The sequence below is a fragment of the Heliangelus exortis genome, chromosome 13 (genome assembly GCF_036169615.1).
Source record: "Heliangelus exortis chromosome 13, bHelExo1.hap1, whole genome shotgun sequence".
Lineage (NCBI taxonomy): Eukaryota > Metazoa > Chordata > Aves > Apodiformes > Trochilidae > Heliangelus > Heliangelus exortis.
The window spans coordinates 16,331,199-16,343,908 of NC_092434.1; positions in this window are offsets into that span (position 1 = coordinate 16,331,199).

Here is a 12,710-nt window from a genome sequence, read left to right on the forward strand (position 1 = left end):
CTATGAGAGCCATTCCTCAGAGCAGACCCCTTTCCAAAATAACATCTAAGATGTTTATAGTGCATGGATAAGTGAGACACATACCAGTTAAAGATACACAGATGGAGCTTTCTTCAAGTGACAAGTCCTGTACACACTGCACTTTCTAGAACTGCACTTTCTTTACCATGTCTTTAAAACCTCTGGTTTTCCCTCTGTAGCAGTATTTGCTGAACAAATCCCTGGCACTGATGCTGTATTGTTCTCTAGATTTCACACATGTGAGACACTAATAAGCAAAGGCTCCTGCATATCCACTGAGCTATGGCAGCTGCAGCATAATCAAGCACCAGTGTTTTGTGTATACAAGCTACTCTGTGATTACAGATCCATTATTAAGCTGTCTGCAAGATATAATTATGCACATTAGGCATGAAATGCATTCCACTTACGCAAGTTCCATGCTTATGGGTTGTACAAAATTCAGGAAGAGGGATAGAAGTTGAGCAGATGGATTGTCTTCTTTCCCTCAGTCTAATTTCTATTACCCTGCTATCAGAAATGGTGCTCCCAGCCAGAATATCTTCAGTGAAGCCATCCCACCAGTGCCATGGCATATTGCTGGTGGGTTCCTGGATCCTCAGTCACATGCAGGAATCATCCTGAAGTGCTCTAACTCATCTCCAGAGGAGCTTTTAATGCCTACCCTGCATACATCAGCAAAAAGATCTCTCAGGACTCCCAAGACAACTCTAATGAGGGACGTAGGCAATGCAGAGGCCCAGGAGCTATTGGTGTCAATTTACATCTGGCAAAACACTTTATGCAGAGAGGGATGTAGGGACTCCAGATGTGACAACAGCTTTCAGGACTTGGCGAAGTCCAAAGTTGATCTCTAAACATCTTATGTACCACACAAAGAGAGATAAAAGTCATACCACAGCAGTTAAAGAGAATTATCTACTTTTGCATGCTGAGTGGGAAGCTGCCTACCAGCAAAAAATGCTAAGCATGGTGGCTGTGAGGGAGGAAGCAGAACCTGAGCTCTTTTCTCTAAACCAGGCTACAGGGAGATGCATCTGTTGACTCCAGATCCCAAAGCTGGAACCTTTTCCCTAAAAGAACGTGCCTACAGGTGCTACTTGAATTATCTGAATGTCACTCCCTTATCAGAACGTGACTCCTGCCTTTCTCTGTTGTTCCTGAGCATTTGGAGCACTTAGGGCATGGGAGACCCTTTCCAGGCTGAAGCTCAGATTCCTGGCCACCTCTACAAGCACCTTTGTCCCCAAGAACCCTAACACAGGAGTAGCTCCCATCAGGGATGGGAGACCCTTTCCAGGCTGAAGCTCAGATTCCAGGCCACCTCTACAAGCACCTTTGTCCCCAAGAACCCTAACACAGGAGTAGCTCCCATCAGGGATGGGAGACCCTTTCCAGGCTGAAGCCCAGATTCCAGGCCACCTCTACAAGCACCTTTGTCCCAGGGGAACCCTAACACAAGAGTAGTTTCCATCAGGGATGGGAGACCCTTTCCAGGCTGAAGCCCAGATTCCAGGCCACCTCTACAAGCACCTTTGTCCCCAAGAACCCTAACACAGGAGTAGCTCCCATCAGGGATAGGAGACCCTTTCCAGGCTGAAGCCCAAATTCCAGGCCACCTCTACAAGCACCTTTGTCCCAGGGGAACCCTAACACAAGAGTAGCTTCCATCAGGGATGGGAGACCCTTTCCAGGCTGAAGCCCAGATTCCTGGCCACCTCAACAAGCACCTTTGTCCCAAGAACCCTAACACAAGAGTAGCTTCCATCAGGGATGGGAGACCCTTTCCAGGCTGAAGCCCAAATTCCTGGCCACCTCAACAAGCACCTTTGTCCCAAGAACCCTAGCACAGGAGTAGCTCCCATCAGGGTTGCTACCAGAGTGCAACAAGAGACCCCAGCCTCCATCATCAGGACTAAATGAAAAGCCTGTTAAACCAATCATCTTTTCCCACCAGATGATCTGGACACCCTTGGCTATTTCTGAGTTTTAACACTGGCAGTTTAACAGCTTACTTCACAAAGAAATAACCTTTTTTTTTTTTTTCCAGACCCTAGACATGCAACATCCCCCATGAAAGCCTCTCCTGTACAGCATGGGATGCCCACCTGAATAGACTCTTCTGACACTTGCATGCCAGCAACTAATCCTGGAAAGATCAGGGATTTGGGCAACTGTGGAAGCACAGTGGGATGCCAGATACACAAGACTGATGCAGCAAATGTGGCCTCTGATTATTGAGCTTGGCACAGTCTTAGGAAAACACAATATCTAATGAATTGAAAATCCCTTTAAATTCTTTCAGCTAACCAGGGGAATACAGATGTTTTTCTACAAACCAACATGAAATGAAACCTGAGAACACCTGAGCTGATTAATCCTCTGATGGTGCAACAGGAGCTGAACTCCTCAGTTAAAGAACTAAACCAGATAACCCCATGTGGCTACTTGACTTTCATACTGATTATTTTAACACTGATGATGCTCACAGAAGCAGCCATGCACTTCTAGGATTCTGTGCTATCTCTACACTTTTTGGCAATGGAACTATGCAGGTTTTATATTAAAAAGCCATTTTTAAGATTTACCAATTGCCACATAAACTGTGACAAGAAACCTTACCTGAACTCAAAGAGTCTCCACTGCCTGGCCAGCAGACAGCACGATGAGGAACCTCTCCCAGCCTTGCCTGTGGCCACTGAAATGACACTTGGAGCCTATCACTTCACCTCCCATGCCTCAATCCCCCCCTTATCAAACATTTTGAGATATCCTGGTGAAGATCTTATGGAAAGAGCCAGGCATTCTCATTATCCATGGTGTTGAGCAACAAGGATAAAGTTAAACTAAGCACTTGGGTGACTCACCCAAGACACATAGATGAAAGGAAGTGTTTATAGATGGCCTTGGTGAAATCAGTTTCTGAAGGTGCTGGGCACACAGACAATCCTGGTGGCACACACCAGTATCAGACATAACTTTTTCTGTGTATTATCTGATGTACTTCCAGCAGCCACAGCACCTTGTTCCACTGCATTTCTTAAGCTATTAAAAACTCCTTCAAAAGTGTATGTGTGGTTTTGGGGGGTGGCAGACTGTGGTAGAGAGCCTTTGCCAGCTTTTAAAAAACTAGCATTTAGGAAATGGCTTGAAACAACTCAGTTGGTGGCTGGTGTGAGACAGCAGAAGTGGCCATCCCTGCTTGGTCCTCCTGCATGAGGAGCAGAGGGGGGTTCAGAGTCAAAGCCTGGAAACCAAACACAAATTCACGGGATGATTTTGAGATGATGGGGGAGAAAGCTACACAGAGGGTGACTCAAAGCCCTGTTCTGGCTTCACATGTGAATATTTATCACTGAACAAGCTGTCTTTTGATGCTATTCAGTACAACTGTCAGAGGTGGTTCAGTCTTGGTACAGATGATGGCCAAGGGACACTACAGATTCAAGACAGATTATTCTTAAAAGCTTTAAGCTATAACTTTCCTCTCATAGATGCAGTGGTGGAAAGAAGTTACATTTCTGAATCTTTTTTTTTACCCTCCCTATGACCAAAGCAGAAATTAACTCTCACATTTAATCAAGGACCTTAAGACTTTGCCCAGCTGAAATAAAAATACCAATAAAGTTCACAGTAGGGGAGATTTGCAACAGGCACATCTTCACTGAAAGTGTTTTGTTGGTAAGAAACAAAAGTTTATGCACAAAAATCCTTCCAAAATTCCAAATTTGTTTAGAAGGGTCAGACAACTACAGAAGATTTATAAGCACAACTTGCATTAATCTCTGTTCTGTTTCTAGAAAGTTTTCCCAAAGATCCTATAAGTTGTTCTACCACCATTCAGTAGAAAAGTGTCTCACACTTTATCCACCTTTAAGACACACACCCAGCTTTAAATTTGCATCACAGAAGGCAGCAAGGTGTTGACTTGCAAGCATCAAATTATTCTAAAAACCTTGTTCTTAAAGAACTCATTTAATTTTCAAGGCAAAAGTTGCCTTTCAGAACTGAGCAGAGTTCTGTCCCCCAAACCCATGCAAACCTTGGATTTCCATGCAACTAGCACACCAGGCTTCCACGTGGTATCATAAAAAAATTGATTTTATTGTCCTTGCAGAAAAATCAGGGCTCTGCTTAGGGGAGTAAGAGACTGGGAGGCAAAGTCATGCAGTGGGTTGTACAATCAGACCTTCCAGGCCAGGAGGAGCTGCCACCATCTACAAATAAAGCACTCGAGGTGAAGTCTTGTGCTGAGCCTGATACTGGAAATTATCAATATTTAAATTGATGCCTCAAACCAAGTCTCCAAGGAAATATTTCTCTTTACCAGCACATTCCATCACGGGCAGGTTTGGAGCACTCTGGTGCAGGGGGTACAGACTGCTGCTCTTGTTATGGAGCTTGCAAAGTTTTAATAAAAATAATAATAATAATTTTAAAATACTTGGCTGCTCCTTTGAGGAGTTCCCAAACCCTGCCTGCCTCGTGTCAGCTTTGAGAAAGCAAAGCTCAGCTCATCTCTGTGTAGTGCTGAGCTGCCTTTTCACCTTCTTTTAAAACAGTGCTGTTATTGTTTTCCTTCTCATTGATCTTATCCTTGGAGAATTTGGAAGGGATTTCAAAGAGGCAGGGTGTTGATAGTAACTTTGTTTTCATGTTTCTACTCTGTTGAGGAAAGCTCTTTGTTTCCATTGACTGGGAATTAAGATGGCCCCAACCCTCAACTCTAATCCAGAATGAAGTCTCAAGAGCCTTTCCCTTGACCTAAGAACCCCAGAATTTCCTCATGTTTGGGTTGCACATTTCAGGTTGAAGGGTGTATTTACAGCTGTCCCAAGACAGATTCCTCAGCACACTCTTCCCATAGGATTTTCCCAGTAGATAGGGATTTTCCCCTGCACAAGTCTTCAGCATTTTAATTTACCAATAGCAAAGAGACCATCTCTGAGCCAATGCTAATGCAGCAGTGAAAGGAGCAAGGCACAAGAGTATTAGGGGTTGTTCTTCACCTCTCAGTCACCTTTTTGGGCTCTGGCAGCAGCTGCAGTGTTTGCAGATGTCCAGGTAAGCTCGAGACAGACCCACAGAGCAAGGAAAAATAAAGGTCACTTCCAGTTTCACTTGAAAGAAATTCCAGTGGCTACTCCAAGCCCATCATCCAGACGTGGTTAATGTGTATCAAGGGCAGATCTGGTTTCATCAGAGATCCTAGATTTTTCCACAGTCTTAACTATTTGGGGAAAAGAACAAACCTCGAAGGCTGAAGGAAGAAAAGCAAGGCCCAAGTGCCAAACTGGATCCTGTTGCAGGGGAGTTAACCCAGGACAGTGTTCCACACAAACACAGGCTTCTCTCGGGAGCATTAAACCAAAAGTAGGCTGCTTTCCTCAGGATTTCCACCTCCATTCTCCCCTTTCACCTGCACCAATTAATTTAAAGGCTTTTGAAGGAATTTCTGAATCCTGCTTTCCCTCCCACTCTCAAATTTGCTTGAGTTTGAGCTGCAGACTTAACAATTTATGGTGTGGGAGAAGGGAGAAGAAAAAAAAGGCACAGAGGGGTAGTAACCTCCCACACTTTGCTTTACTACAAGTCCAGTGTCAAACTGAGCTTGTGCAGGGTGAGACTTTTTTGGACAGAAGGTCCTTTAAAGGTTAAGGAGAGTGACTCTGGAACCTCTCACAAGAAACATCTCAGTATCAACTGAGATTTCCAGACCAACCAAGTCCACCACAGAGCTGTTGTTCTGGGGGAGGTAGCACCTGGCTGGCTGATCTTCAAGTCATAGCCCTGCTCCCAGATTTCAGATCAGAGCACTCAAGGTTTCCAAAAATAGTCCCAAAGTTCCTCCATCCAGCCATAGTGCAATGGCACAATTCCCTAACCTTGTTCTGAGAAACAGCTGAGATTTTTGGCTGCCTTTTAAAACACAAAAAGGCGAAGAAGAGGGAAAAAGCAGGGGGTGGAAGACAGCTTGAGGGAAATGCCTGGCATGGAAGAGCTCAGCTATTTAGGCTAAAGCTTTGGCAAGGCTCTGAGCAGTCAGACTGCTTACAATGAAAACCACCTGACACGCTTGATGCCTTCATACCCACTCATAAAAACACAAACACCTCGAGTATCTACAAAACCTGGGGCTCCACAGCAGATAGGGTGAGCACTAATGAAGGGGTTCAAACTGCAGCAGCCAGATCAAGATCAGGTAACAGGAGAACATTTGACTAAAGATAACTTGAGTCCTGGGACAGATTTCCCAGGAGAAAGAAGTTTCCATCACAGAAGGCTGTCAGAAGCAGATGGAATGCAATCACCCCTGCTGTAGCTAAAAGCAGCTAAAAAGGGAACCAGGTGACACATCATAATTCCTTGATATTTCCTCTATACACAGTCATTTACACATGCTGACAGTGATGCTCTTCTCTTAGAATCATAGAATTGGCTGGGTTGGAAGGGACCTCAGGGCTCATCAAGTCCAACCCTTGATCCACTCCCCCCATGGTTCCCAGCCCATGGCACTGAGTGCCACATCCAGGCTCTTTTGAAATATCTCCAGGGATGGAGAATCCACCCCTTCCCTGGGCAGCCCATTCCAATGGCTGAGCACCCTCTCCAGCAAGAAATTCTTTCTAATATCCAACCTAAACTTTCCCTGGCACAACTTGAGACCTCTTGTGCCCTCTTGTCTTGCTGAGAGTTGCCTGGGAAAAGAGCCCAACCCCCCCCGGCTCCAACCTCCTTTCAGGGAGTTGTAGAGAGTGATGAGGTCTCCCCTGAGCCTCCTCTTCTCCAGCCTCAACACCCCCAGCTCCCTCAGCCTCTCCTCATAGGATCTGTGCTCGAGTCCCTTCACCAGCCCAGTTGCCTCCTTTGGACCTGCTCCAGGACCTCAATATCCTTCCTAAACTGAGGGGCCCAGAACTGGACACAGTAGGATCCTTAGTAGGATTTTATAGCTGTTAAAGTGACCTTCAACAGGGAGATGGTGGAGTCACCATCCCTGGAGGTACTCAAAGGCCACATAGATGGAGCACTCCATGCCATATTCTAGTGGGATAGTGGTTTGGGTTTTTTCTGGGTTGACACTTCGACATGGTTATCTTAGAGGTCTTTTCCAACTGTGACAATTCTGTGGTTCTGTGACCTACTTTTCAAATCCATGTTTTAACAGTATTTCTGTCCCCCTGTGACAGAGGTGGTGAAGCAGAGGCACATGAGGATTGGGTGACTTCTCCGTGCTCAGAGAACTCATCTGGGTAGGGCTGATGACAGCAGTATTTAGCACTAGGCATCCACCACTTCTCTACCCAAACAGATTTTCTCCCTGGGGAATTCAGGAAAGTTCACACCTGCTTTTTCATGGGCCCTCATTGATGGAGTTCCTGGTTTTGGCTGCTGCTTCTGCTCTAGGTTTGTGAGCCCATTACCCCAGGATCTCTTTACAGCTACCTCATCCTCTCTTCTTTTCTCCAGCCAGGGGATTTCCACTTTGTTCTAAGATCCAAAATCCCTTTGTTTAGCAGTCTGCTGTGCTTTATCTTTTATGAGGAAAGATCCTGGATGGGAGCTTTTCCTCTGTTTGCATCATCTACTTTTCAACTCCTTCCCTTCACTTCCAACCTGGCACATCTCCACCATACATCTAAGTACTTCATACCATGGGGATTTCTCTTTATTTCCTTTTTCCACTCCTGCTTCTTCAAGGCTTCATTTTAGTTGTGGAAAGTCAAAGAGGAATCCTTTGGGAACTGGAGCAAGCCACTTGAGTGCCAGAAGATCTAAGAGAGAACATCCAAGGATGTCTGGTGGGCAGATCATGGCTCTATGAGCAGTTTTTTTCCTCACCACTTCTCTTTTGCTCTTAACAGCAGCATCCCCAATATTATGTATCAACAAATTTTTTGAGTGTCAAGCTTGAGTTTTACACTCAGTTGAGATCCAGAGGTTTTTGGTTTCTTCCCCTCCATTGTCTTTTAAACTTGGTTTTCACATCTTTTGTATTTATCATCATTCTCTCAGTAGAGAGAATGATGATTCTTTCATTGTTCACATTGTTCACCTCTTTCTCTTTGGTTTGCCTCTAGATGGGAACCAGCAACAATTAATTCAGGATCAGTTCTCTTGCACTCTGCAGACTGATCCCATACAGTGTTGGATCCCAGTCCCTGTCACATCTGCTCTCATTCAGTTTGGCAACCTACTCATTTTCCACCATGGCACCATCATGGCTCTTTTCTGCTCTTGCAAGGAGTCTGCTGCCATTTGGGAGCTTTTGCCCTTTGATGTGTCTTCATCTGCCAGGAGCCTGAAGCAACATTCACTTCCAAAGATGAAAAGCAAGTGTGACCATCATACTCCAGGGTCCAGAAGGGGTGTGTTTGGTCACCCAATTCAGGCTTCTGTCTCCATTAAAATCCAAGAACAGATTAAGGGGATTCACACCTTTGCCTTCAACAAAAGTCTGGATGAAAACACACCAAAGGCAGCTTGCAATGGCACCCCAGCTCTGTCTGTGGGCAGCGTGGTCCCCCATCACCTCCAAGATAACTTGCAGATTGTTATGAAGGGGAAAACAAGTTGAATTAACCACTGCTTTGCAGCTCCTTCCCAGTTGGTAAGTTGTCAAGGCAGACCTGTTTCTCTCTGCCAAAGGAAAACCAGCCTGAGAGGGGACAACCAGGGAAATTGTTCTTAGCACAAGATGTTAATTCAAGCACTTTGATTTCCATGTCAGATTTGCTGATAGAGCATTGAAGAGCAGAGCTTTAAGATCCAACCCTCCCTGTTTCAAGGTGTGTCACCCACCACATTTCATATCTTGGTTGTGACAGGCTGAATTTCAGTGGGTTTTCTACCCTAGGCTGTACATGGATGGAGTTTCATCTCCTATAGAATAAAGCCAGAGATACCCAAAAGTGTTTCCAGGAGGCAAATTACACACACCCAGAGAGACACAAAGCTGGGAAAAGCCTCCACTTTGTCCATTGGAAGAAAAAAAAATAAATCAACAAACCCTAATCATTTAAAACACAATTAGTTACAGTCTCTGTCTTGCTTTTGAGCATGTTAAATGAAAGCTGGTTGAGTCAGTCTGTTCTCCAGGTAACCAGAGCTCTGTGGCAAAGCCACACACCACTGCTGTCCCCAGGTACAGAAAGTCCTAGCAGAGCTCTCCTCTGGGTCTGTTTCCCAGCATTTATCACTGACAGGAATTTATCACTTCAGGAATACCAGGATTGCCAGCAAACATCTTCCAAAAGCCCAAATTGCAGTAATTTAACTCTCTGCCTGAAAACTTCTTGCCCCCATGGCTGCTGTGTGCTCCCTGGCTTGATGTTGCTTCATGTGAAGAGGAAGAGCAAAACTTCTCTGAAAGTCAGATTTTTCTCTAGGCACATTTGTGAAAGGCACATTTTTCTCTAAAGCTGCCTGCAATCCACCTGTTGGGGTTTTTTTAATGCTTATGCAGGCAGAATTGATGAGAAGCCTCAGCCCCAAGAGCAGGGGTAGGCTGCTGGCCCTGCCTGCTTTGAAGGCACCATCCTCCTCCTCCACTTGGTTTCTCAAACCTGGCTATTTAATGCCAAACAAGAACCTTCCTGCCAGGGAAGTGACATCCCCACCACGCAGCAGGGAGAAAACAGGAGCTGGAGCTGTGAAGCACAAAAAGCTGCAACACAAGCAGAGGTGTGGGCATGAATATGGACATGAGATGGGCCTCTCCATCTCCATTCCTCTGCACTGCCTTTGAACTGAGGAGGAAATGCTCGTGGCAATGCAGGATGCAAAGCTGGTTATGCTCTGCTGGAAGAACACATGACTACTGAGAGATTAAAAAGGAGGCTGAAATTTAGCACTTTGTCTTCATCAGCAGTTGCATGAAGTACTCTTATTTTTCATCCTTTTTTTTTTTAATTTTTATTATTTTTTTTATTATTATTATTTTTATTATTAAAGATACCCCAACTTCTGAAGCAGAGGTAGGGAATCTGAGGGGTGGTTCATGTTCCTGCTCAGCTGCATAAAATGGGCTAGAGCAAGGCAGCAGCTGCCATTCTAAGAGCTTTGGTCACAACCTCTGTCTCCTGTAGCAGCCAGGTGTATTCCCACTATTTCAGTGCTTTTAGGTTTATTAAAGCAGTTCAGCATCAAACTTTTCCAATGCATTCTTGTCTTATTTCACCAAGTGTTTCACAGTCTCATGGACCCTCAGAGACAGACCACAGTCCTTCCTTTACTTCCCTGCATTTTCCATTCATCTACTCAAGCTATTTATACACCTTCGTTGTCTTTTTGACTCTCTAATTTTCATTTTAAGCACAGGAAGGCTTTGCTATGAGAACCAGCACACCTATTTCTCTGCCAGTTAACCTCTAACTTAAATATAGGGCCAAGCACCTGGGAGCAGATGCCTGTTCAAAAAGACAACTGCAGTTTCTTGAGGGTCTCAGCCAGCAGCAGCTATTACAAGACAGATGGGGCAGGAGGTTTTCTAGCTACTGATGGCCTGAAGCATAAGAAAGGACCACTTTTCCTCTCCTGGCATCACTGGTGCAAGCAAGATGCACATCCCTAGCACAGTAGGACTTCAACAGCAGCAAAACACAAGCTTCAGCCTCATCCTTCTTCCAAAGTTTCATTACAAGAGTAATTGGGATTTTCTTGCCAGATGTGCTGCCCCAACCCCCAAGGGTTGGCTTTTCAAGCACACCTTTTTCCCTGCCTGTGAAGGCAGAAATCCTGTATCAAGAGCAGGATTTCCCTTACATTGCCAACATCTTCCCAATGATCAGCCCCTGGTTCAGGAAGACTTTTAGACACCTTGTGCCCAGAAGCCATTGACCTGAATGGGACATAAACTTGTGCTTCAGATTTGTTCTGAACCCAGGCCTGAACCATGGGCTGTTTTTTTCTGCTTGTTTAAACACTGAAACACAGTAAACTGAGATGTCCCTTCACTGCCATCTCATCAGCTCACAAACCTCCTGGTAGGGCCATCAGTTACAGGTTGCTGCAACTCTGGTAAAACTGAACCTTACATTTATCTTTCCACAGAATGCATTAGTGACCAAGATGTATGAGGTTTTCTTGCTCTCAGTTTTAGAAAAGTTTTGGAAGCTTGTGGCATATGATTGCCTCTTGGAAATGTTTTCTTCGGATTGAATGTCAGGTTGCATTTTGATTAAGAGAAATACCTACCTGAGGAAGGCAGGCAGTGATAAATTAACAATTTCCTATTGCTTTCTCAGGCTTGCTTTTCATTTTAGGTGGAACAAATTTGTGTCAATTGAATAATTCCATCGAGGCATTGATTTATTTTTGTGTGACAAAGCATGGTAAAGCAAACATTCAGAACCTTAATCAGAAAGTATTTTGATTAACTCTAGAATTTTTTTTAAAAGGACCAATTATTTTCCACCTGTGGCAATTTTCAAAAAGCTTTCTTTTGGTATTAAAAATTTAGGATGAGGCACATGTTTTTTAACAACAGAAGAGGACTTTTTGGGTTTCTACCACTCAGCACTAACCCCAAGCTAGCCCTGTCTGCTATGTTGTGCTGCTATTTGCCTTTGGGTAGTTAAATAATTAAAATAATCATAAAGGGGCTGCCACCAAAGTGGGGAAGCTTAAGATAAATGCAATGTCACCCACTGGAACAAGGGCTTGCTTGCTTGATAGCTCTGATCCTCTTGAGGAGGCCTTACCATAGCATTCTCCATCACTCTAAGGGAAAAACAGCTGGTCTGTATTTGGGATGAAAAATTAAACAGTGAATTATTATCAAGCCTGGAAGTTGTGCTCAGAGAAACACAGCCATGGATGAAGAGTCTGCTCCTGCAGAGCTGGGGGCTGGGAGAAGGGAGCTGTGACCTGTGATGGGAGCAGAGAAGTGCTGAGCTGATGATGCCCCAGGACTCCCAACCAGCACCCACTGCACCCCTACCATGGAATCTGCACGTGCCAGACCTCTGGAAAAATTGGAGTCCCTCTCCCCGTTGGTGTAAAATCCACAGGTGCCTTCCAGCCCTCCTGAAGCCATTCCCAGTTCAGATTAATGTGTGTATGTCTGTACACCCCCATAAAGCAGGTGAGAACACATAAATATAACTGAGGAAAGAGGCTGTGAATCTTTTAAAGGCAGAAATTCATCATGTACAATAATTATAGCTTTTGCAGGCAGCAAATGCTTCAGTCAAGTTCATGGGCCTTTAATTAAAAGAGCTGCATCTCCTTCCATGTTAAATATCCTCATCTAAATAATAAACTTCCAATACACACAACCCAATAAATAATGCCTCCAGATTGCATATTTAGTACCCTCAATAAATAACACTATAATTTCAGCTACTACCTAGTTATGAATAACACTCTGAAATAACAAAGCAGCCATTCAAATGCAAAGCTGAAACAACATTTCAAGTTCTAAAACTGTTGGAAATTGTCACTAACAGGAGCCAATCTCCTCCAGTCAGCAGCCTGGTGTCCCAGAACTGGGGGCTCTGGGGGCTTCTACCTCTTTGTCAAGCAAGCCCCATCGGAGCAGGCACTGGACAGCCAGAGCATGACCTCCTTGGCTTTGTTTATGGAGGAAGCTCCTCTCATTAGGTAGCTGGATGGGTCTGCACATTGCTGGGAGACAAATATATGGACTTTCATTTGTAGGTCAGCAGTTCAGAGCTGATAGGGGATGA